Raw genomic sequence first — 27127 nt, 5'->3', positions numbered from 1 at the left:
ATCCTATCCTAGGTATTCCTTAAAGAGGTGAGGTTTCAGGTGTCTCCGGAAGGTGGTGATTGACTCCGCTGACCTGGCGTCGTGAGGGAGTTTGTTCCACCATTGGGGTGCCAGAGCAGCGAACAGTTTTGACTGGGCTGAGCGGGAACTGTACTTCCTCAGAGGTAGGGAGGCGAGCAGGCCAGAGGTGGATGAACGCAGTGCCCTTGTTTGGGTGTAGGGCCTGATCAGAGCCTGAAGGTACGGAGGTGCCGTTCCCCTCACAGCTCCGTAGGCAAGCACCATGGTTTTGTAGCGGATGCGAGCTTCAACTGGAAGCCAGTGGAGAGAGCGGAGGAGCGGGGTGACGTGAGAGAACTTGGGAAAGTTGAACACCAGACGGGCTGCGGCGTTCTGGATGAGTTGTAGGGGTTTAATGGCACAGGCAGGGAGCCCAGCCAACAGCGAGTTGCAGTAATCCAGACGGGAGATGACAAGTGCCTGGATTAGGACCTGCGCCGCTTCCTGCGTGAGGCAGGGTCGTACTCTGCGAATGTTGTAGAGCATGAACCTACAGGAACGGGTCACCGCCTTGATGTTAGTTGAGAACGACAGGGTGTTGTCCAGGATCACGCCAAGGTTCTTAGCACTCTGGGAGGAGGACACAATGGAGTTGTCAACCGTGATGGCGAGATCATGGAACGGGCAGTCCTTCCCCGGGAGGAAGAGCAGCTCCGTCTTGCCGAGGTTCAGCTTGAGGTGGTGATCCGTCATCCACACTGATATGTCTGCCAGACATGCAGAGATGCGATTCACCACCTGGTTATCAGAGGGGGGAAAGGAGAAGATTAATTGTGTGTCGTCTGCATAGCAATGATAGGAGAGACCATGTGAGGATATGACAGAGCCAAGTGACTTGGTGTATAGCGAGAATAGGAGAGGGCCTAGAACAGAGCCCTGGGGGACACCAGTGGTGAGAGCACGTGGTGCGGAGACAGATTCTCGCCACGCCACCTGGTAGGAGCGACCTGTCAGGTAGGACGCAATCCAAGCGTGGGCCGCGCCGGAGATGCCCAGCTCGGAGAGGGTGGAGAGGAGGATCTGATGGTTCACAGTATCAAAGGCAGCCGATAGGTCTAGAAGGATGAGAGCAGAGGAGAGAGAGTTAGCTTTAGCAGTGCGGAGCGCCTCCGTGACACAGAGAAGAGCAGTCTCAGTTGAATGACTAGTCTTGAAACCTGACTGATTTGGATCAAGAAGGTCATTCTGAGAGAGATAGCAGGAGAGCTGGCCAAGGACGGCACGTTCAAGAGTTTTGGAGAGAAAAGAAAGAAGGGATACTGGTCTGTAGTTGTTGACATCGGAGGGATCGAGTGTAGGTTTTTTCAGAAGGGGTGCAACTCTCGCTCTCTTGAAGACGGAAGGGACGTAGCCAGCGGTCAAGGATGAGTTGATGAGCGAGGTGAGGTAAGGGAGAAGGTCTCCGGAAATGGTCTGGAGAAGAGAGGAGGGGATAGGGTCAAGCGGGCAGGTTGTTGGGCGGCCGGCCGTCACAAGACGCGAGATTTCATCTGGAGAGAGAGGGGAGAAAGAGGTCAAAGCACAGGGTAGGGCAGTGTGAGCAGAACCAGCGGTGTCGTTTGACTTAGCAAACGAGGATCGGATGTCGTCGACCTTCTTTTCAAAATGGTTGACGAAGTCATCAGCAGAGAGGGAGGAGGGGGGAGGAGGGGGAGGAGGATTCAGGAGGGAGGAGAAGGTGGCAAAGAGCTTCCTAGGGTTAGAGGCAGATGCTTGGAATTTAGAGTGGTAGAAATTGGCTTTAGCAGCAGAGACAGAAGAGGAGAATGTAGAGAGGAGGGAGTGAAAGGATGCCAGGTCCGCAGGGAGGCGAGTTTTCCTCCATTTCCGCTCGGCTGCCCGGAGCCCTGTTCTGTGAGCTCGCAATGAGTCGTCGAGCCACGGAGCAGGAGGGGAGGACCGAGCCGGCCTGGAGGATAGGGGACATAGAGAGTCAAAGGATGCAGAAAGGGAGGAGAGGAGGGTTGAGGAGGCAGAATCAGGAGATAGGTTGGAGAAGGTTTGAGCAGAGGGAAGAGATGATAGGATGGAAGAGGAGAGAGTAGCGGGGGAGAGAGAGCGAAGGTTGGGACGGCGCGATACCATCCGAGTAGGGGCAGTGTGGGAAGTGTTGGATGAGAGCGAGAGGGAAAAGGATACAAGGTAGTGGTCGGAGACTTGGAGGGGAGTTGCAATGAGATTAGTGGAAGAACAGCATCTAGTAAAGATGAGGTCAAGCGTATTGCCTGCCTTGTGAGTAGGGGGGGAAGGTGAGAGGGTGAGGTCAAAAGAGGAGAGGAGTGGAAAGAAGGAGGCAGAGAGGAATGAGTCAAAGGTAGACGTGGGGAGGTTAAAGTCACCCAGAACTGTGAGAGGTGAGCCATCCTCAGGAAAGGAACTTATCAGGGCGTCAAGCTCATTGATGAACTCTCCAAGGGAACCTGGAGGGCGATAAATGATAAGGATGTTAAGCTTGAAAGGGCTGGTAACTGTGACAGCATGGAATTCAAAGGAGGCGATAGACAGATGGGTCAGGGGAGAAAGAGAGAATGTCCACTTGGGAGAGATGAGGATCCCAGTGCCACCACCCCGCTGACCAGAAGCTCTCGGGGTGTGCGAGAACACGTGGGCAGACGAGGAGAGAGCAGTAGGAGTAGCAGTGTTATCAGTGGTAATCCAGTGGTAATTCTAGTGAGGCTTCGGATGCGTGCACACCACCCACCGCTCCCGAGTATATTTCTCGCTAATGTCCAGTACCTACTTAACAAAGTCGACGAAATCTGGGCAAGAGTTTCTTTCCAAAGCGATATCCGGGATTGTAACATACTCTGTTTCACGGAAACATGGGTAGCTGGGGACATGCTGTCGGAGTCCATACAACTAATGGGATTTTCAGTGCATCGTGCCGACAGGAATAAACATCTCTCCGGTAAGAAGAAGGGCGGGGGTGTATGTTTCATGATTAACGACTCATGGTGTAATTGTAATAACATACAGGAACTGTATGGCGCCGAAGAACATGGCTGACGTTTTACATTCTCCCAACCAATTGTGCCATTTAGTTATTTTTTTTTGCGTTTTGTGTAACTTATTTTTTTACTTATTGTGTACATAATGTTGCTGCTACCGTCTCTTATGACCGAAAAATAACTTCTGGACATCAGAAAAGCGATTACCCCCCGCGGACTGGAAGAAACTTTTTCCATTAACGAGTCCGACAAGAAGGATATTCTGCTTTCACTGGAACAGGCCCAGATCCACGCCTTTTGCATGAAGAAAAGACGCCGGAAAAGGGGATGCAGATCGGGGATCCTTCTGAGAATCCGGAGGCGAGCGAGTAAACTCCCAATAACTTTCATTCTTCTTGCTAACGTGCAATCATTGGAAAATAAAATTGATGACCTACTATTAAGATTATCCTACCAACGGGACATTAAAAACTGTAACATCTTATGTTTCACCAAGACGTGGCTGAACGAAGATACAGACGATATAGAGCTAGCAGGATTTTCCATGCCCCGGCAGAACAGAGACGCTACCTCTGGTAAGACGAGGGGTGGGGGTGTGTGTCTTTTTGTCAATAGCAGCTGGTGCGCAATGTCTAATATTTTAAAGAAGTCTCGAGGTATTGCTCGCCTGAGGTAGAGTACCTTATAATAAGCTGCAGACCACATAATCTACAAAGAGAGTTCTCATCTGTATTATTCACAGCCATCTATTTACCACCACAAAATGAAGCTGGCACTAAGACCGCTCTCAACCAACTCTATAAGGCCATTAGCAAAGAAGAAAATGCTCACCCAGAAGTGGCGCTCCTAGTGGCCGGGGACTTTAATGCAGGCAAACTTAAATCAATTTTACAAACATTTTACCAGCATGTCACATGTGCAACCAGGGACAAAAAATCCTAGACCACTCCACACACAGAGATGCAAACAAAGCTCTCCCCCGCCCTCCATTTGCTTTGAAAGGCTGGTCAAGGCTCACATCAACAGCATTCTCCCGGACACCCTAGACCCACTCCAATTTGCATACCGCCCCAACAGATCCACAGATGACGCAATCTCAATCGCACTCCACACTGGCCTTTCTGACCTAGACAAAAGGAACACCTATGTGAGAATGCTGTTCATTGACTACAGCTCAGCGTTCAACACCATAGTGTCCACAAAGCTCATCACTGAGCTAAGGCGGGCCGAACAGGTCCCCATTAACATCAACGGGGCTGTAGTGGAGCAGGTTGAAAGTTTCAAGTTTCTTGGTGTCCACATCACCAACGAACTATCATGGTCTAAACATACCAAGACAGTCCTGAAAAGGGCACTACAAAGCCTTTTCACCCTCAGGAGACTGAAAAGATTTGGCATGGGTCCCCAGATCCTCAAAAGGTTTGACAGCTGCACCATCGAGAGCATCCTGACTGGTGGCATCGACCGCCTGGTATGGCAACTGCTCGGCATTTGACTGTAAGGCGCTACAAAGGGTAGTGCGAATGGCCCAGTACATCACTGGGGCCAAGCTTCCTGCCATCCAGGACCTATATAATAGGAGGTGTCAGAGGAAGGCCCATAAAATTGTCAGAGACTCCAGTCACCCAAGTTATAGACTGTTTTCTCTGCTACCGCACGGCAAGCAGTACCGGAGCGCCAAGTCTGGGACCAAAAGGCTCCTCAACAGCTTCTACCCCCAAGCCATTAGACTGCTGAACAATTCATAAAAATCGCCACCGGACAATTTACATTGACCCCCCACACTTCTGTACACTGCTGCTACTCGCTGTTTGTTTGTTACCTGTGCATAGTCACCCCGCCCCCACCTACATGTACAGATTACCTCAACTAGCCTGTGCCCCTGCACACTGACTCGGTACCGGTGCCCTCTGAAATATAGCCTTGTTATTGTTATTCTTCTTGTGGTACTTTTTATTATTTATTTTAGCCTACTTGATAAATATTTTCTTCTTCTTGAACTGCACTGTTATTTAAGGGCTTGTAAGTAAGCATTTCATGGTAAAGTCTGCACTTGTTGTATTCGGCACATGTGGAAAATACATTTTATTTTATTTGGTTTGAACTCAAGTCCTTTTGTTCACCTGACCTAGAATTCCTCACAATCAAATGCCTACCATATTGTCTCACAAGAGAACTCTCCTCAGTTATCGTCACAGCCGTGTATATCTCCCCACAAGCGGATACCAAGACCGCCATCAAGGAACTTCCCTGGACTCTATGCCAACTGGAAACCATATATCCTGGGGCTGCATTTATTGCAGCTGTGGATTTTAACAAAGCTAATTTGAGAACAAGGCTACCTAAATTCTATCAGCAAATCGATTGTTGTACACGAGAGAGTAGCAGGCTCAACCATTGCTACTCTAACTTCCGTGATGCATACAAGGCCCTCCCCCGCCCTCCTTTTGGCAAATCTGACCATGACTCCATCTTGTTGCTCTCCTCCTATAGGCAGAAACTAAAACAGGAAGTGCCCATGCGTAGGTCTATCCAATGCTGGTCTGACTAATCGGATTCCACAATTCCAGATTGCTTCAATCACGTGGACTGAGATATGTTCCGGGTAGCCTCAGATAATAACATTGACGTATATACTGACTCGGTGAGCGAGTTTATAAGGAAGTGTATAGGAGATGTTGTACCCACTGTGACTATTAAAACCTTTCCTAACCAGAAACCGTGGATTGATTGCAGCATTTGCAGAAAGCAGAAAGCACGTACCACCGCATTTAATCATTGCAAGGCGATTGGAAATATGACCGAATACAAACAGTGTACTTATTCCCCCCAAAAGGCAATCAAACAAGAAAAGTGTCAGTATAGAGACAAAGTGGAGTCGCAATTCAACGGCTCAAACACAAGACGTATGTGGCAGGGTATACAGACATTCACGGATTACAAAAAGAAAACTAGCACATCGAGGTCTTGCTTAAAGACAAATTTAAAAAAATCTTTGCGCGCTTTGAGGACAATACATGGCCCACTACCAAAGACTGTGGGCTCTCCTTCTCCGTGGCCGACGTGAGTAAAACATTTAAACGTGTTAACCCTCGCAAAGCTGCCGGCCCAGACGGCATCCCTAGCTGCGTCCTCAGAGCATGTGCAGACCAGCTGGCTGGTGTGTTTATGGACATATTCAATCAATCCCTATCCCAGTCTGCTGTCCCCACATGCTTCAAGATGGCCACCATTGTTCCTGTTCCTAAGATAGCTAAGGTAACTGAACTAAATGACTATCGCCCCCTAGCACTCACTTCTGTCATCATGAAGTGCTTTGAGAGACTAGTCAAGAATCATATCACCTCCACCCTACCTGTCACCCTAGACCCACTTCAATTTGCTTACCGCCCCAATAGGTCCACAGACGATGCAATCGCCATCACACTGCACACTGCCCTATCCCATCTGAAAAAGAGGAATACCTATATAAGAATGCTGTTCATTGACTACAGCTCAGCATTCAACAACATAGTACCCTCCAAAGTCATCATTAAGCTTGAGACCCTGGGTCTCGACCCTGCCATGTGCAACTGGGTCCGGGACTTCCTGACTGGCCGCCACCAGGTGGTGAAGGTAGGAAACAACATCTCCACTCTGCTGATCCTCAACACTGGGACCCCACAAGGATGTGATCTCAGCCCCTTCCTGTACTCCCTGTTCACCCACGACTGTGTGGCCATGCACGCCTCCAACTCAGTCATCAAGTTTGCAGACAACACAACAGTGGTAGGCTTGATTACCAACAACTACGAGACAGCCTACAGGGAGGAGGTGAGGGCCCTCGGAGTGTGGTGTCAGGAAAATAACCTCTCACTCAATGTCAGCAAAACAAAGGAGATGATCATGGACTTCAGGAAACAGCAAAGGGAGCACCCCCCTATCCACATTGATGGGACAGCAGTGGAGAAGGTGGAAAGTTAAGTTCCTCAGTGTTCATATCACCGACAAACTGAAATGGTCCACGCACACAGACAGTGTGGTGAAGAAGGTGCAGCAGCGCCTCTTCAAACTCAGGAGGCTTAAAAAATGTGGCTTGTCACTGAAAACCCTCACTAACTTTTACAGGTGCACAATTGAGAGCATCCTGTCTGGCTGTATCACCGCCTGGTACGGCAACTGCACCGCCCACAACCGCAAGGCTCTCCAGAGGGTGGTGAGGTCTGCACAACGTATCACCGGGGGCAAACTACCTGCCCTCCAGTACACCTACAAAACCCAATGTCACAGGAAGGCAAAAAAGATCATCAAGGACAATAACCACCTGAGCCACTGCCTGTTCACCCTGCTTCCATCCAGAAGGCAAGGTCAGTACAGGTGCATCAAAGCTGGGACAGAGAGATAGAAAAACAGCTTCTATCTCAAGGTTGAACAGCCACCACCAGCACAGAGAGGCGGCTGCCTACCTACAGACTTGATATCATTGGCCACTTTAATAAATGGAACACTAGTGACTTTAATAATGCCACTTTAAGAATGTTTACATATCTCACATTACTCATCTCATATGTACAGTATATAATGTATACTGTATCATTCACTATCTATTCTTTACTATCTATTGCATCTTAGCCACTCTGTCACTGCTCATCCATGTATTTTATACTTATATATTCTCATCCCATTCCTTTACTAGATTGTGTGTATTAGGTTTTGTTGTGGAATTTGTTAGATATTAGGTTTTGTTGTGGAATTGTTAGATATTAGCTGTTAGATACTGCTGCACTGTTGGATCTAGAAGCATAAGCATTTCGCAACACTCGCAATAACATCTGATAACCATGTGTATGTGACCAATACAATTTGATTTGATTTGATATTCAGTACTGACTGTTCAAATCTAATTTTATTTGTCACATGTGCCGAATACAACAGGCGTAGACCTTACAGTGAAATGCTTACTTATAAGCCCTTAACCAACAACGCAGTTTTAAGAAAAAAACGAATTAAAAAATAAATAAAGTAACAAATATTTAAAGAGCAGCTGTAAAATAACAATAGCGAGGCCATATACAGGGGGTACCGGTACAGAGTCAATGTACGGGGGGCACCGGTTAGTCGAAGTAATTGAGGTAATATATACGTGGGTAAAGTTATTAAAGTGACTTATGCATAGATAATAACAGAGAGTCGCAGCAGTGTAAAGGGGGGGCAATGCAAGTAGTCTGGGTAGCCATTTGATTAGATGTTCAGTAGTCTTATGGCTTGGGGGTAGAAGCTGTTTAGAAGCCTCTTAAACCTAGACTTGGCGCTCCGGTACCGCTTGCCGTGCGGAAGCAGAGAGAACAGTCTATGACTAGGGTGGCTGGAGTCTCTGACAATTTTATGGGCCTTACTCTGACACCGCCTATTATATAGGTCCTGGATGGCAGGAAGCTTGCCCCCAGTGATGTACTGGGCCATTCGCACTACCCTTTGCAGCGCCTTGCGGTCAGAGGCCGAGCAGTTGCCATACCAGGCAGTGATGAAACCAGTCAGGATGCTCTCGATGGTGCAGCTGTCGAACATTTTGAGGATCTGAGGACCCAAGCCAAATCTTTTCAGTCTCCTGAGGGGGATTACGTTTTGTTGTGCCCTCTTCATGACTGTCTTGGTGTGCTTGGACCATGTTAGTTTGTTGGTGATGTGGACACCAAGGAACTTAAAGCTCTCAACCTGCTCCACTACAATCCCGTCGATGAGAATGGGGACGTGCTCGGTCCTCCTTTTCCTGTAGTCCACAATCTTCTCCTTTGTCTTGATCACGTTGAGGGAAAGGTTGTTGTCCTGGCACCACACGGCCAGGTCTCTGACCTCCTCCCTATACGCTGTCTCGTCGTTGTTGGTGATCAGGCCTACCACTGTTATGTCATCGGTAAACTTAATGATGGTGTTGGAGTCATGCCTGGCCGTGCAGTCATGAGTGAACAGGGAGTACAGGAGAGAACTGAGCATGCACCCCTGAGGGGCCCCCTTGTTGAAGATCAGCGTGGCGGATGTGTTGTTAGCTGCCCTTACCACCTGGGGGCTGCCCGTCAGGAAGTCCAGGATCAAGTTGCAGAGGGAGGTGTTTAGTTCCAGAGTCCTTAGCTTAGTGATGAGCTTTGAGGGCACTATTGTGCTGAACGCTGAGCTGTAGTCAATGAATAGCATTCTCACGTACAGTACACTACTGTTCAAAAGTTTAGGGTCAATTAGAAATGTCCTTGTTTTTGTAAGAAAAGCATATTTTTTTGTCCATTAAAATAACATCAAATTGATCAGAAATACAGTGTAGACATTGTTAATGTTGTAAATGACTATTGTAGCTGGAAACGGCAGATTTTTTATGGAACATCTACATAGGTGTATAGAGGCCCATTAAAAGCAACCATCACTCCTGTGTTCCAATGGCACGTTGTGTTTGCTAAGTTTATCATTTTAAAAGGCCAATTGATCATTAGAAAACCATTTTGCAATTATGTTAGCACGGCTGAAAACTGTTGTTTTGATTAAAGAAGTAATAAAACTGGCCTTTAGACTAGTTGAGTATCTGGAGCATCAGCATTGTGGGTTCGAGTACAGGCTCAAAATGGACAGAAACAAAAGCCTTTCTTCTGAAACTCGCCAGTCAATTCTTGTTATGAGAAACAAAGGCTATTCCATGTGAGAAATTGCCAAGAAACTGAAGATCTCGTACAATGCTGTGTATTACTCCCTTCACAGAACAGCGCAAACTGGCACTAACCAGAATAGGAAGAGGAGTGGGAGGCCCTGGTTCACAACTGAGCAAGAGGACAAGTACATTAGAGTGTCTAGTTTGAGAAACAGGCGCCTCACAAGGTATCAACTGGTAGCTTCATTAAATAGTACCTGCAAAACACCACTCTCAACGTCAGCAGTGAAGAGGCGACTCCAGGATGCTGGCCTTCTAGGCAGAGTTGCAAAGAAAAAGCCATATCTCAGACTGGCCAATAAAAATAAAAGATTAAGATGGGCAAAAGAACACAGACACTGGACAGAGGAACTCTGCCTAGAAGGCCAGGAGTCGCTTCTTCATTGTTGAAGTCGAGACTGGTGTTTCGCGGATACTATTTAATTAAGCTGCCAGTTGAGGACTTGTGAGGCGCCTGTTTCTCAAACTAGATCATTTCTGGCCATTTTGAGCCTGTAATCGAATTCCACAAATGCTGATGCTCCAGATACTCAACTAGTCTAAAGAATGCGAGTTTTATTGCTTCTTTAATCAGGACAACAGTTTTCAGCTGTAATAACATAACTGCAAAATGGTTTTGTAATGATCAATCAGCCTTTGAAAATGATCAACTTGAATTAGCTAACACAACGTGCCATTGGAACACAGGAGTGATGGTTGCTGATAATGGGCCTCTGTACACCTATGTAGATATTCCCTAAAAAATCTGCCGTTTCCAGCTGCAATAGTCATTTACAACAAAAACAATCTCTACACTGTATTTCTGATCAATTTGATGTTATTTTAATGGACAATTTTTTTTGCTTGCATCATGTGTGGATCTGTTGGGACGGTATCCAAATTGAAGTTGGTCTAAGGTTTCTGGGATAATGGTGTTGATGTGAGACATTTCAAAGCATTTTGTGGCTACAGACATGAGTGCTACGTGTCAGTAGTCATTTAGGCAGATTACATTAGTTTTCTTGGGCACTAGGACTATGGTGGTCTGCTTGAAACATGTTGGTATTTCATACTCAGACAGGGAGAGGTTGAAAATGTCAGTGAAGACACTTGCCAGTTGGTCAGCGCATGCTCGGAGTTTACGTGCTGGTAATCTGTCTGAATGTTGATATGTTTAAAGGTCTTACTCACATCGGCTGCGGAGAGCGTGATCACACAGTCGTCCGGAACAGCTGGTGCTCTCATGCATGTTTCAGTGTTACTTGCCTCGAAGCGAGCATAGAAGTAATTTAGCTCATCTGGTAGGCTCTATCCTTTAGCTCAATGCGGATGTTGCCTGTAATCCATGGCTTCTGGTTGGGGTATGTACGTACAGTCACTGTGGAGACAACGTCTTCGATGCACTTACTGATGAAGACAGTGGCTGATGTGATGTACTCCTCAATGCCATTGGATGAATCCCAGAACATATTCCAGTCTGTGCTCGCAAAACAGTCCTGTAGCTTAGCATCTGCTTCGTCTGACCACTTTTTTAATGACCGAGCCACTGGTGCTTCCTGCTTTCATTTTTTCTTGTAAGCAGGAATCAGGAGGATAGAATTATGGTCAGATTTGCCAAATGGAGAGCAAGGGAGAGCTGTGTACTTGTGTCTGTGTGTGGAGTAAAGGTGGTCCAGAGTTTTTTTTCTCCTTTGTTTGCACATTTAACATGCTGCTAGAAGTTAGGTAAAACATATTTAAGTTTCCCTGCATTAAAGTCTCCGGCCAATAGGAGCACTGCCTCAGGATGAGCATTTTCCTGTTTGCCTATGGCAGGATTCAGCTTATTGAGTACTGTCTTAGTGCCAGCATCGGTCTGGTATGTAGCTACAAAAAATACAGATGAAAACTCTCTAGGTAGATAGTGTGGTCTACAGCTTATCATGAAATACTCTACCTCAGGCGAGCAAAACCTCGAGTCTTCCTTAGATATTGTGCACCAGCTGTTGTTTACAAATATACATAGACTGCCACCCCTTGTCTTACCAGAGGCTGCCGTTCTATCCTGCCGATGCAGTGTGTAACCCACCAGCTGTATGTTAATCATGTCGTCGTTCAGCCACGACTCTGTGAAACATAAGATATAATCATTTTTAATGTCCCGTTGGTTGGATATATGTACATTTAACTCGTCCAATTTATTTTCCCAGCGATTGTGTGTGTTGGCCAGTAATACGGATGGCAAGGGCAGATTAGCCGCTCATCGGTCGATCCTCACAAGGCACCCCGATTTCTTTCCGCGATATATTTTCTGTCGCTTTCTCCTGCGAATGACGGGGATGAGGGCCTGTTCTGGTGTCTGGAGTAAATCCCTCTCATCCGACTCATTAAAGAGATATTCTTTGTCCAATTTAAGGTGAGTAATCGCTGTTCTGATTTCCAGAAGCTCTTTTCTGTCGTAAGAGACGGTAGCAGCAACATTATGTACAAAATAAGTTACGAAAAATGCGAAAAAACTACAAAAATTGCACGGTTGGTTAAGAGCCCACGAAACGGCAGCCATCTTCTCCGGCGCCATTATATTATTAACAGCGCTATCTGAGAGATGTATCGCCACTGGGAGATGCACAGATTGAGTCGGCTAAATTAAACAAACTCCCCGAGGCCAGTTACCAAAGTAAGGAAGCCATCTGTTAAGCAATATCGAGGCAATTAGCAGGACGTACAAGAACCAAATAAGCGCGATATGGAGAATTCATATTCATTCATATTTGAAGGCGATGTAAAAGCTAATGGAGAAAGTGGCAAATATATAAAATATACTGTGATATTTAAACAATTTTCTGACCTACAATGTATCTTTCTAAACAAACTGCTGAAGGAATTAAAATGTTATTATTTTTTCTGTTGGAGATGGGTTTCCATGCAAACACTTTGTGTTACAATTAAAGTTAACCGCATTTATTGTAATTGTGACACATAACTACTGTAGTAGTCCATAGGCTATTAACTAAGGCCAATTGCTCCACTTCATTAATAACTTTTGACGAAAAGTGAAACTTTTAATTCTGCTCTCATTGGCACAGAGGACATCCTATAAGGGTCAAAGGTCAAGCTAATTTAGATCATATGCAGTTAATTAATCTCTGTGTCAATTAATCAGAGAAAGATAAATGTACTTTTTAGTGCCTCAGACAATCCAATCACTCTATTGTGCAATGACCTTGGTTCAGTTTGTGTCGTTCTTTGAAGATCATTCTCATATGATTGAGCCTTTTTTCCCACAAGGATAAAAAGAGGGATGCTCATTGGCTTATCATTTCCTGACTGTCTCATGATCGGTTCCATCCATTGTTCTGTCACGCAACAGCCACGTCAAAATTGGTCCCATACTAGCCCCTGAGCTGTGTCATGTGTTTTTGAATTTCCACTTACAGTAACCTGCACTCATTCTTTCTCACAGCTGTGAATACCTTGGCATATACATATACAATATTTCTTTAATCCCTTTAGTGCTATTTAAACATTATCAACGTACTTGTCATGTGATTCTTGCATTACAGCCATAATATTCTAGATACTTGTACTGTACCCAGCTAGCACATTTGTTTCCTTAGAAGTTGCGGGAATGTAAATTCACTGTTAGTCTACACCTGTTGTTGACAAAGCATGTGACAAATAAAATCTGATTTGATTTGAAGTTGTTCGAACATCCCATTGGTCCTGGGAGTGAAGCCATAAGTTTCCTGACTGGTAAATCAGAAGAAAAAAATTACGTTCTGAAAACGGAAGTGAACATCTTGCCTGTTCTGGGAACATACATTAGTTAGGTTGAATGGAGGTTCTAAGTACATTTTACTATGGTTCCCTGAAAATTTTCCTGGGAGGTTTTATTAACATTCTGAGAGCAGAAATTATACTGTAGATTATTTGGAGGTTTTTAATAACTTTGTTGAACTTTCGCTGAATGTTTCAATAAGTCTTCTAATAACACTGCTAGCTTAGTTTGGGTTAACTGTTTCGGACTCCCAACACAGATAGGACACATGGAAATCCTTTTGCTTAGGCATTAATCATGTCCTTTTATTGTGGCACGGCATCAGTGAGATTCTAACCTATGGTCTTCTGTTGTCTATCCATGGAATAATTCCACTGGCCAAGAGGATGGAGCTAGCATGACATGTTTTTTTAACTTATCCAAAGCTGTTTGTTTTTGTATATTGAAACAGACCCCCTTTCAAAGTAAACAAGCACTCATTAAGATCAGGTGTGGCCAGTTAGTAGGCGTGGCCAACACACTTGAACACACTTAACAAGAGAAAGGAATGTATATGTTTTTACATAACATTCTTAGAACGTTCTTTGAACATTACTACTGTTTTCTTGTGGTTTTTATGGAAAGTTTTCTTAATGTTCTGAGAACATAACTTTAAATAGAGCCAAGTGGATATCTGCTGAAAACGTTATGCTGAAGTACGGAATTTCCCACAGAAGAACGTTGTTTGTTATCGTTCTCGGAACAATTTGAGAACATTACTATAAATAGAGCTATGACGAAACCTGTCGCAAACGTTATGCTGTACTGAAATTCCCACCTGAAAAACATATGGTTTACAGAACGTTATGTGCTAACTGGGTATCCTGCGCCATTCCCAGAACGTTCCCAGAAGGTTGTATGCAAAATAACCATAGGACAACCACGCTCTCACCAATCTCTAAGAAACATATGGTTCTCAGAACATTATGTGCTAGCTGGGTAGTGCCTGATTCACACTATAGAGCCAAACCGAGCAAGGCAAAGCCGAACTGTACTAGCCTGGCCTGGTTACGTATCCATAGTTACTGGAACCGTGCTGGAAAGGAAAATATGAAAATAAAATATCCGAGCCAACACAGTATAGTTCGGGTCGGCCCTATTGTGTGAATCAGGCATATGTGTCCTTCCAAATGACTAGCCATAATCAGACATGAATTCCGATTGAGATAATGTAGAAGTGGCATTGATATGACATGAGGCCAATTTCGAACAAGGGAGGTCAGACAAGAGCAGAAAAAAGGATGAGCTAAATAGCCCATCAGATCCTGTCAGAGGCCTTCCTGACACTCCTCCCGCACGCCTCAAACGCTGCCTTAAATATTCATCACTTCCTTTTCCTCCTTCTCCACTTGCATTTTATTTTCAATTTTCAATGGTAATAAATACATTAGTAGATAAAAGGAAAATCTAACCAACTCCCTGGGGCTCTTGAACGAAGCTTCACAATTGACATGCTGTTTGTACTTCAAAATCAATTAAAAATATACAGCTGCCATCAATGTATTAATCAAAAGTCCATCTTTTTAGGCTCGTGGCAGGCAGACATATGTACATGTCAGTCGGATAAATACATTTGTGAGAAAAGAGAAAGTCGCCGAGCACGTAAGAGCCGTTGTTCTTTCATGTTACAGTCGAAGGCAGGTCTCAAGATTCCCAGTGAACGCGTCTGACTTCCCTTCCTTTCTCCTCTTCTTTTAACAAGTCCAAGAGACTGGCAACCTGACCCCTTGCACTCGTCTGTGTCCTTTTCTCCAGTTCTATCCATCAAACAATTTCCGTCTATCCTCTTTTGAACTCAAAGGAGCCATTGAGGACGGTCAGCAAGTACGTGCTTGATCACAACATTGATTATTAATGGGCGAACCTTTGATTATCGATAGTTTTTCCTATGAACTTGACAATTTTCTGTTTACCTGCAGCCAGGTATTGCGACGGATCCCTGGGCACAGTGAAAGGAGAGTTTTGATCCTTTTGATATTTAGCTGGGCTCTCCTCTCCTTGTGCTTTGCTTTGCCTCTCTCAGAGCATCCACAGGCAGCAGACCTACAGAGATGCAACTGAAGTGAGGGAGTCTAGTCGATCTGAAGCTCAAACACAAACACATGTGGGTGCCTCACTTGTAACATCTTCAAATGTCCTTTTAAGAAAGTTTCTCGCCAACCACATCAGTGGAGGCAAAAAACTTATGAAACGACCTGCCAAGCAACACACACACACACACATCTCCGGGTTTTTTGGATTCCTTCAATCGGAGAAGCATGTCTTAACCGCTCTCCCCCCTCACCCTTTTCTCTGCGAGACGCCTGCTTTTGACATCTGTTCTGGGTTGTGATGGGCGAACTTAACGGGAGATCAATAGTGGGAAGATTACTCACTCTCAGGTGGAAAGGTGAGGGGTACAGTTTAGCAGATTTTCCATGTGAAGGAGAGATGGAGGGGGGTGTGTGTGTGTGTGTGTGTGTGTGTGTGTGTGTGTGTGTGTGTGTGTGTGTGTGTGTGTGTGTGTGTGTGTGTGTGTGTGTGTGTGTGTGTGTGTGTGTGTGTGTGTGTGTGTGTGTGTGTGTGTGTGTGTGTGTGTGTGAGAGAGGAGAGGCTAGGTAATCCCTCTGGGAGTCCTCTCATAGACTTCCACCGGATGGAAAAGGCTTGCGATGCGTTTGTGGTTTTCTTAAAGTCGGGAATATGAGCATCTGATACAGTAGGTAACAGCTTTCACGCAGAACAAAACAGCAGAGTTTGAGCCTCAATGAGTCTGGCGTATGAGACTGTCCTTCTGATGTCACTTTAACTTGTCTGATGGTGAGAGTTTAGTTCTTCCTATCTGTTATTTTACCCATTAAAGTATGGATATGATTCTGATCTGGGTAGAAGTTGCTTGTATAGGCACAAATCCACCCAAAATATCCTTGCATCGCTATCCTCCCCAAGCTGTGAACTTTGAGTATGAGTAGGATCCGCTTACCCTGAACAATCCTACATTAAACATAAAGGGGTGGATAAACAAGCGCTTTCAACCTGCTCCTACAATTCTAGCGCTAATTTACTTGTCTTGACATTCAACCACCTGTAGGGGGCAACTTCAATGAGAACAGGTGTACTGAAACACAACAGTACACAGTTATTACTAAGCCTATACAAACCAACGCAGTGAGAGAAGGAACAGTGGCGGATTATCAGAACAAGATGCATCACAACAGGGTTGTGTTCATTAGGCAAACAGGAGAAAACAGATAGAAACAGGGAGCTACTACTTGGACTTGTCCAATAAGAAACGCTCATTTTCTGTTGCAAAACCTCTTCAAACGTTGCGTGCCCTAATAAACGTGACCCTGTTACCCGTGATCCTCTCAAATCTCTTTGATACCAGTGGCTGGGGTAAGGAATTCATGGAGACGTGGGATTGGAGGGGAGGTGGGCGAGGCGGGGATTGTACAGTATTTCATCCTCATCCCACAACTTGAATATCTGCTTTTTGTTTTAGTCACATCAACTGTTTCAATCCTCCTCCACTCCACCTCTTTCTCTCCCCAATTTCAACCTTGTCTCATTGCTGCAACTCCCCAACGGCACCCGGGAAGCAAATGTCGAGTCATGTGTCCTCCAAAACATGACCCGCCATGACCCGCCAAACCCGCTTAACCCGGAAGCCAGCCGCACCAATGTGTCGGAGGAAACACCGTTCACCTGATGACCGAGGTCAGCCCGCAGGCGCCCAGCTCGCCACAAGACCTCAGCCAAGTAAAGCCACCCCGGCCAAACCCTCCCTTAACCCGGACAATGCTGGGCCAATTGCGCTCCGCCCTACGGGACTCCCGATCATGGCCAGTTGTGAAACAGCCCGGGATCCCACTCCACCGCTTTCATTCACAGGAAATGTAATGGTGATGTTGACAGTCTCAATGTCACATGATGAATTCTGTGAGAAAATAGAAAATCTGATACCACAAGGCGATGCACAAGTGTCTGTGTGGCCAAAGCTGACCTGTGATTTTGGGGTGCAACCTTTGCACCTTCACGCACATCACGGCCCTCAGAGACACACACACACACACACACACACACACACACACACACACACACACACACACACACACACACACACACACACACACACACACACACACAGAGACACACACACACACACAGACAGACACACACACCATCCCTCAGAAACAAACCAACCATCTCCTCAACTCGATGTCACGTACACCATCTCCCATGTACCTGCTGGCCATTTCGGCTTGACAGAAAGCCTTTTGATAGCATGTCCTTGGTCCATATGCCTCCACGTTGCATCGCTCAGGGGAGTAAAGGGGTTTTATGTGCCATGTTTAAAGCACACCCACTGCACAGAGAACACGTTTGCCTGTACACACAGGGTAGATTAAAAAGACTCCGGCGGTGGGGAAAGGTTTGAGAAGGAAATATGTGACTTTTGACACTTTCAGAGGGATTTATTAGTGAGAGGAGACGGTGAAGGAGGTCGACCATCTTGAAGACCGAGATGAAAAAGATGCTTATCTCATCATGAGCAATGAGCACCCATGTTCTCCTTCATAGGGGCTGAAGGTTCTTTCGAGTACTCCTCTTAGCATGGGATGCGTCTCAAATGACAGCCTATTCATTTCACAGTGCACTACTTTTGACCAGAGCTCATAGGGCCAATGAGCCCCCATATGGCTCTAGTGGGCAGAAGTAGTGCACTAATTAGGGAATAGGGTACTATTTGGGACTCAACCCTAGTCCTTTAGGAGTAAAAGAAGGCCTGTAGTGTGAAGTGAAGCAGCGTGTTCGTTTCTCATCTTCAACCATAACAGTGGAGCTGACAAATCTTTTTTCCCCGCTATCCGTCCTCCTGCCCTTGAAAAGAACATACAGAGAGACAGCCTGGGAACTCTTAATGCTAACAACCAGAGAATCCGAGCAGAGCGAGCGACATCAAAGGGCTAACCAATTTGCACACCAGCTTACACACACCCACACATGTATACACAAACACTGTCATACATTTCTGTGAGGCATTCTCAGAAGTTCATTACAGTGCATGGGACTGTTGCCTCCCTTTGACAGGATGCGGGTTGTGTTCATTAGGCACCAAATGGACCAAACGGACTGAAACAGGGAGGGACTACCTGGACTTGTGCAATAACAAATGCTTGTTTTCCATTGCAAAACTTTTTTAAACATTGCGTGCCCTAATGAACATAACCCCAACTGTACTGCATGGGAAGTAGCGTAGCGTTCACAAAAGTGTTGAGAAATCTTTCCCTACTTCTAGCAACGCTGGCTTTCCCCAGTCACTCTCTATTAGTGGTCATTTTCAAAAAACAGCAGGAATCAGTTGTTTTGAAGGATTAGTGGCCATCTCCTCTAGTCTCTGATCCCTTCACTTCAGTTGCGAGAGCAGGAAACCTCCCTCCGCAGCCATCCAGTACACTTAATCTACCACTGCAATATTACACCCCAGGTCACTGCCAAGGCAAACGCAGCTAGCGCACAAGATTTTTCTCAATGGTTCCTGTTACCACGTATGTAGGAGAGAGAGATAGAGAGAGAAGAGAGATCTCATACGAGGGGTGTGTAATGAGTGGGAACGAGCGAGGGAAGAAAGGACAGATTATCGTGAGAACAGAAGAGGAGGGGGACGTGTGGGAGGGGGGGTGGGATGGAGGGAGGGATGATGGATCCAAGATGTGCAAAGATAGAAAGAGTCCTGAACCGCGATGAAAAGGTTTGGGAGACGTATGGAGTTATTCCACAAAGTCCTTGAGGAATATGATAATAATAATAATAATAACAGGGGATGGGAGGGCAAAGGTCAACGACTTCATCATCACAGAACAGACCAAAGAGCTGTTTCACCACACAGCAAAGGTTGAAACAGCCCTTTAGCACTGGTCTAGGGACAGTTTTATATCACTAGTTAACAGTGGCCAAAATTCAAGGCCAGTGTGACGAAAGACAAGCGTTTCGGCACAATTCACTTGAACATAAATTGAAATCAACTACACTGTGAATTGTTGGTCAGAAGTGGTCTCAGCACATGTTGGAACGATTACATGACGTCATCGTGGTACAATTTCCCACCATGTGCACATGTGAGAGGAAACTATGTCACAGCCTCCAGATGGCACTGATAGACCATGGTGGGAGATACCATCTTTCTCCTAATGGAGGGGGAAGTGGTGGGGTGGGTTAGTCCCTTAAGTCTAGGGAGAAACTCATAAATTGGCTAATGAGGAATGGGTAGATCAGACACTCCATTTCCGTGACCTACACACACACACATGCACACACCTTCTCAACAAAATATATGCAATCTTAATCGAGATTAACTGTGACTCACAAAGCCTGGATCAAGTCCAAAAAGACCACTGGATATAGGAATTTTAATTAATCAAAGATCTTTTTGATGTTAATTCAGCATGAGGTAACTCGTAATTAGCCTTTGAAGCTAACAGTTTTTCTGGGGTGGGGCTGTGAAAACATTGCAAAGAATTGCAGCAAGACCTAACAAGCACATATACTTTTGCGGCCGGTAGTGTGAAAGTACGTAGAGCTACTGTGTACCGCAAACTACACACCCTGCAAACCATGCAAAGCACAGAGATCTGAGTGTTATTCACTGCCTATTCAAGGCAGTGATTCATTCACTGAACCAGCAGCATACCACCCTGCATACCACTGTTGGCTTGCTTCTGAAGCTAAGCAGGGTCGGTCCTGGTCAGTCCCTGGATGGGAGACCAGATGCTGCTGGAAGTGGTGTTGGAGGGCCAGTAGGAGGCACTCTTTCCTCTGGTCTAAAAAATATCCCAATACCCCAGGGCAGTGATTGGGGACACTGCCCTGTGTAGGGTGCCGTCTTTCGGATGGGATGTTAAACGGGTGTCCTGACTCTCTGAGGTCATTAAAGATCCCATGGCACTTATTGTAAGAGTAGGGGTGTTAACCCCGGTGTCCTGGCTAAATTCCCAATCTGGCCCTCAAACCATCATGGTCACCTAATAATCCCCAGTTTATAATTGGCTCATTCATCCCCCTCCTCTCCCCTGTAACTATTCCCCAGGTCGTTGCTGCAAATGAGAATGTGTTCTCAGTCAACTTACCTGGTAAAATAAAAAAATAAAATAAATAAAAATTCATTGTAGTTTATGTCCTAATCAGAAATGTAGATATGGTAAAACATTTTGTAGACAGACCACATTGTCAAAATGTGACCATTTCTGTATTTGTTGCTCCAATCTTACTTACAGTATCTTCCCTGCCATAATGATTTACCCGTAATACGCTTTATTAGATATGCAGTACATTGAGTAAGTGATAAGCAATGCTAGTATACCAGTGACCATGTGAATATTTAATTATTTGTAAGTGTTGTTAATTGTGTTTTTTAATCATCTGTTTTGTTGTTGATAAAATTGAATTTTATTGCATATTTCTGGTGGTTTTGACCCACAGATTTGCAGATGGACCGGCAGGTCAACTCTTTATGTCTTGGCTAGCTAGCTAGCTGGCTAATGGTTCTGGTTTGAATGATGCATCTGGACACAGTACCGGCTTTTTTGTTTCACCAGGCTACTTGTTCCTGATCTTTTGAAAACAATACTTTAGGAGTCACCTGAAGCTTGGGAGGAATGGGAGATGCAGTAGAAGAATACAGTGCTGAGGCAGAGGGCTCGTGGTGAGGACGACTGGCGAGCACGCTGAACTGCGTGTGGTCAGCTTTCTGGCCCCCAGAGCTGGTGAGACATCCCCCCCCAAGTGAGTGCTACACATTGTGAAGGAGGAGAGGTCCAGTAGCTATATGACTCAGGCTGGTTCCCAGAGTAGCCCTGTACAAGTTCATCACCAGACTCTTCATCAACCATCTCCCTGACCAACCTTCCTCTGACCGAGCCATTAACTGACCCTCTCCGTCTTTGGAGGATGCACGCACTCAAAGACATGGCCGCTAATGGTTGAACTACCGTAACCATAGCCAGGCTACTCATGATGATGTACTTGCTTGCTTGTTGTTTTTTGCTTTGAGATTCTTATGAAAAGCGTTATATTAATGTAATAACTGATTATTATTTAGGAATATATTATCACTGGCACATCGTGGGTTCATCTTTACATTCCTGAAGTTGTAAACACACCACAAAACAACCAGCAAACTGTCCTGTGTTTCTCTTTGTCTGCATGCATTTCAAACACATTTCAGTTTTTGTTTATAAATTGCTTAAGTGTGTAATCGGTGGTTTCAGAGGGGGGTGGAAACCGAAACAGAGAGGGACTTTTAAAGTGGATTATTCTCGCAAAAGGGAAACATTTTGAGGCAACAAAAAAAAGCACTGCTGCTTGAAATCGATGCTTCTCCCCTGGTGTACCGGGGGGGATTTAACGCTGAGTGATCTGAAATGGCGCCCTGCTGTGAAAACCTGAGTGCTTTGACTCCACATGAAACCGCTCCATCACACAGCTCCGTGTTGTACTAAAAAGCCCCTTATGAGATCATTAACAGACGGATGAACAAACGGGGCCTAATGAGAAGGAGGACGAGAAGAAGCCGTTTGAATGAGAGAAGTGAACGAAAGAAAGCTCGATTGGAATCGGAGATGCGAGCACTGTTGGTTGGTGGAAGGGTTGAAAAGTGGATCTGTATTGTTGAAAAGTGGATTTGTATTGTTGAAAAGTGGATCTGTATTGTTGAAAAGTGCATCTGTATTGTTGAAAAGTGGATCTGTATTGTTGAAAAGTGCATCTGTATTGTTGAAAAGTGTATCTGTATTGTTGAAAAGTGGATCTGTATTGTTGAAAAGTGCATCTGTATTGTTGAAAAGTGCATCTGTATTGTTGAAAAGTGCATCTGTATTGTTGAAAAGTGCATCTGTATTGTTGAAAAGTGGATCTGTATTGTTGAAAAGTGGATCTGTATTGTTGAAAAGTGGATCTGTATTGTTGAAAAGTGGATCTGTATTGTTGAAAAGTGGATCTGTATTGTTGAAAAGTGGATCTGTATTGTTGAAAAGTGCATCTGTATTGTTGAAAAGTGCATCTGTATTGTTGAAAAGTGGATCTGTATTGTTGAAAAGTGGATCTGTATTGTTGAAAAGTGCATCTGTATTGTTGAAAAGTGCATCTGTATTGTTGAAAAGTGGATCTGTATTGTTGAAAAGTGGATCTGTATTGTTGAAAAGTGCATCTGTATTGTTGAAAAGTGGATCTGTATTGTTGAAAAGTGGATCTGTATTGTTGAAAAGTGGATCTGTATTGTTGAAAAGTGGATCTGTATTGTTGTCTCGAGTCAAGACAGAGAGACTGAAGAGGGTTAGCTGCAAGTTACATACCTAAGGAAGAAGAGTCAAGACAGATAGACTGAAGAGGGTTAGCATCAAACTAAATACCTAAAGAAGAAGAGTCAAGACAGAGAGACTGAAGAGGGTTAGCATCAAACTAAATACCTAAGGAAGAAGAGTCAAGACAGAGAGACTGAAGAGGGTTAGCATCAAACTAAATACCTAAGGAAGAAGAGTCAAGACAGAGAGACTGAAGAGGGTTAGCATCAAACTAAATACCTAAGGAAGAAGAGTCAAGACAGATACACTGAAGAGGGTTAGCATCAAACTAAATACCTAAAGAAGAAGAGTCAAGACAGAGAGACTGAAGAGGGTTAGCATCAAACTAAATACCTAAGGAAGAAGAGTCAAGACAGAGAGACTGAAGAGGGTTAGCATCAAACTAAATACCTGAGGAAGAAGAGTCAAGACAGATAGACTGAAGAGGGTTAGCATCAAACTAAATACCTAAGGACGAAGTCAAGACAGAGGGTACGGAAGCGCTTAGAAATAAAAGAAAGACAAATACAGTTTATTTTAGTCTCATGTTATTGCATCTGTGGAACATTTCAGAGAAAACAAACATATACCAAACAGTGTTAAGCTGCAGTATACATTACTTCAGCACTGCCAATAGCATGTGTCATGTATGCCCATGCATGTGTACATACAGTACATAACAGTACATCATATCAGAGGGCCTTCCTAGTCCTTAGTCATATGTACCCTTTAGTGTATTGAGAGCAGATAAACCTCAGACCCCTTGGAACCTGCAAGCTTTTCCAAATCAATCTCTGGTGGAGACACAGACTCGGCCCTTAAACAAACTGAGGGCCTCACCAATGAGGTCCGCCTCATAGTTCTCTGAACTCAAAAGATAATAAGAGAAGAGAAGGACTTCGACAAAACAAATTGTTTCGGAACTGGGAACTCTGTGGGAACCCGAAACCCGAAACGGACACATTGACAGTTTCCTCCTGTTAACACACACACATGGGAAAACAAAGTCACATTAATGAAGCTATCAATCAAGTTCAAACGGCAACAACGGGCAGCCCCTATGCAAAGTGACACCGCAAAGCTGTGTGGTCCCCATACACACCTGCTTGTTTCCGCAACAGCAGGCAGCTCCTACGTCTTGGAAGGGTTTGCTTCTTCCCCCACTTAATCTGACTCAATGATTGATTGAATAACTTTGATTTTGAGTTTGTTATGTTACAGTCCGGGTTTCTTCTGCACTTTGAGCCACATCTATGTACTGTAATCAGCTACATTGTTTTGCTGAGCTGGAATGTTAAATTATTGACCTGTTGATTCTTTGATTATTTCACAACACTCATAGCTTGACAAATGTTTTCTCTGATTTGCTAAAACATGAAATAGTCCACGGACACCGATTGAGAAATGAAGCATCCAACGAAAGGTGTCATGTTCTCTTGAGCTACAGCGGTCATTCGTAACAGACAGGCGATGTTGATTTGTGGGCACCACCACTAACTCAACCACTAACTCAACCATCAGGTCACTTGGGGCATCAATGGCGAAACACATGGCAACAAAGGATTAAGTTGTTGTGCGATGCTACACATTAGTCCGTTTCGGGACACAATAGGGTGTGACCACATGAAAAGAACATCCGCCCTTGAAGCAGCGTTATCACCGATCTGCCAGGAAAAAAACCTTGGCCCAGTTTTCACCACATGTACTGTTTTCCAACCAGTCAGCCACATGCATAGATTAAAAGCTAGCGACATTAAAAGGTTGACCACCTGTCTCAGTCCTCTCTCTCTCTGGCCTACAAAGAGACCACGGGGAGATTCCCTTCCGCCGAAATGTGCCACCTGCTTCCTTTAATGTCCAGTGACTGTTTTTCAGCGACTTTTTTCCCCCAACCACAATAGCTCACTTTGTGACCGGTGCCCAGTTTAGCTACGAGGCTACATCAAACACTGCCGTCATATTGTGTCTTGCCTTCATCTCAGCTGCAAAGTGACGCACTGTTTTAAATCTGGCAAGTGGACCTCCTCAGAAGTTGTTTTCTTCATCGGCCTCAAGAGACATCAGTTGGACAAGCGAGTTTTCTCTCTGTCTTTTTCCCAAATGAGATGTTGTGGATTTTAATACTGGCTCTGGTGGTTGTTCAGGGAACATTTGAGAGTTAGAACATTTTGAATTCGACCATTCATATCTGAAACACGTTTTCTTGTTAAAAACAAATGAAGAAAATGGCGGTTCATGCTGTACAGTACATCTTTTGACATTCTGGGCGTCAGTATCAAAGCCTCTACAAAATCCTTTCATGCGGTAGAGTTGAAAGGCAAAACTAAAACCCTTTAAAGCAATGAAACATTCAAACTGTCTTCGACTACAATACAAACCACACTGTCATGGAAATAATGTGTCAAGTACAATGTTTTCCAAGCTCTAAGATTTTGAGTTTGTACATTACTGCATGTAATATCATCTTGTAATATCATCTTGACTGAGATTTGGGAAAGTTTCATAGTTCATGCAAAAAAAAGTGTTTGTTAAATATTTCAGAGATAGTGACTCCCCACTTGGCAAAAACCTGTTGAATCAATGTTGTTTCCACGTCATTTCAACCAAACAATTGAACGTGATGATTTTGAATCAACGTGGAAAACTGATTGGTTTTGCAGAAAGTCATCAATGTAAGGGAATTTCGTCTTTTTTTCACCCAACTTTTAACCTACAGCAAATACAATGAGATGGTGATTTTTGTTGTTCGTGATTTCAGATTGAATTCACGTTAGTTGACAACTCAACCAAATGTAAATCAACTCTAGACGTTGAACTGACGTCTGTGCCCAGTGGCTCACTTGCTTCATCAATCCATTGAGCCAATGTTCAAATCAATCTGATACTTCATAGGAAAACTTGTTGGATGTTTCACAGTGAATGAGTCATACAAGCTGTCAGGCAGGCCAAGGCCTTTGTCGTGGGAACCATTTAGGATGGGAGAGCCTTGACACTTGCGTTCAAGGGGCAGCTTGAGGACACATAGTACGACTAGAATGAGAGAAGAAGAATGTCATGTTCTAGTCGTGTAACCACAGCCCTATGAAGTCCTTCGCAGAGCCAGAAGAAGAGAAGAAACCTGAGAAAACCATACTCATTTCAGAGGATGATCTCTTCTCCTCTGTACGTCTGTCATTCTCTCTCTCGCTCTGTCTCCCTCGGTCCGTCTTTTCCTCTCTCTCTCTCTCTCTTTCTCTCTCTCTGTCTTCTCCTCTCTTCTTCTCTCTCTCTCGCGCTCTTTGCTCAAGGCAAGCTCTTTCATCTTTTGTTCCCACCAAAACAGTCATCCGTGACACTTAGGAGTTCATTTAACTTGAATGAAAAAATAAAGACCATGCAACGGGCCGATCCGTTCGGTATAACTAAATTACAGTAATGATGAACAACAGAGATTATTTGAGACGCCCTATGGGTCAGTGCGAGCCCCTTTGATGGGAGTTTATCAAATTGAACACAGCACATCGCTAGGGGGAGAGAGAGAGCGAGAGAGAGAGTGGGGGGAGAGAGAGAGAGAGACAAAGAAAAGAGAGAGAGAGACAGTCAGTGTTACGCCGAGTTGTGCTCGGTGTTAAATGGAACTGTACAAGTCAAAAATGGAGAGAATTACATCAAAGGTGACTTTCAACAGTGGGATTTTACAACTCAGAGAAAAAGGCTAACTGTCATCGCAGTTACTGTAAGCTCGGGCACGGTTCGTTTTTCCTTCTCTGTTTTTGAAATAGAAAAGTTGTCATTTTCTCTTTCATTTGAAATTGCATGTAGGTCAACGTCAATAGAGCAGGCCTAATGTGCAGTGGGTAAAAAAAAAAAAAGTAGTTGTATGATTTATGTCATCTGCATTGCAACGCACCCCTTCACAAGAACCCAGAGGGGGTCATCAAAGAAGGTGGTGCTTTTTCCCCCATGCTTTTTCTGTGGTCTTGTATTTTAAATATAAGAAGAGCATGTTGAAGAGATCAAAGGGGAGGCTGGTTTCTAGTAGGATGGTGTTGCTCTATTTCAACTAAGGCCAGCAGGCAGGAGTCACAAGGTAGGCTACTCTACCTAACACTTACAGGTAACGGAGCAAGGTTGGGCTTTCCTCTAAACACTTGTGGTTGTCATTTGAAATATGACATTTGAGAACTCCACAAAGTGGCGGCCATCTTTCCTCGCTCCACTTCCCACAAGTGCCCGGCTATACTTCAAACCGCCGCCAACAACACCACCTGTCTTTTTAACGTGCAGTAAACAATGAAAACACACTTCAAACGGTATCCGCTTGGCGCTTGTTTTTCCTACTAGCCCAAACTGTTTATCTTAAAGGCATACATCA

The sequence above is a fragment of the Salvelinus alpinus genome, chromosome 2 (genome assembly GCF_045679555.1).
Source record: "Salvelinus alpinus chromosome 2, SLU_Salpinus.1, whole genome shotgun sequence".
Classification (NCBI taxonomy): Eukaryota; Metazoa; Chordata; class Actinopteri; order Salmoniformes; family Salmonidae; genus Salvelinus; species Salvelinus alpinus.
Note: the sequence above shows the minus strand (reverse complement) of the source record.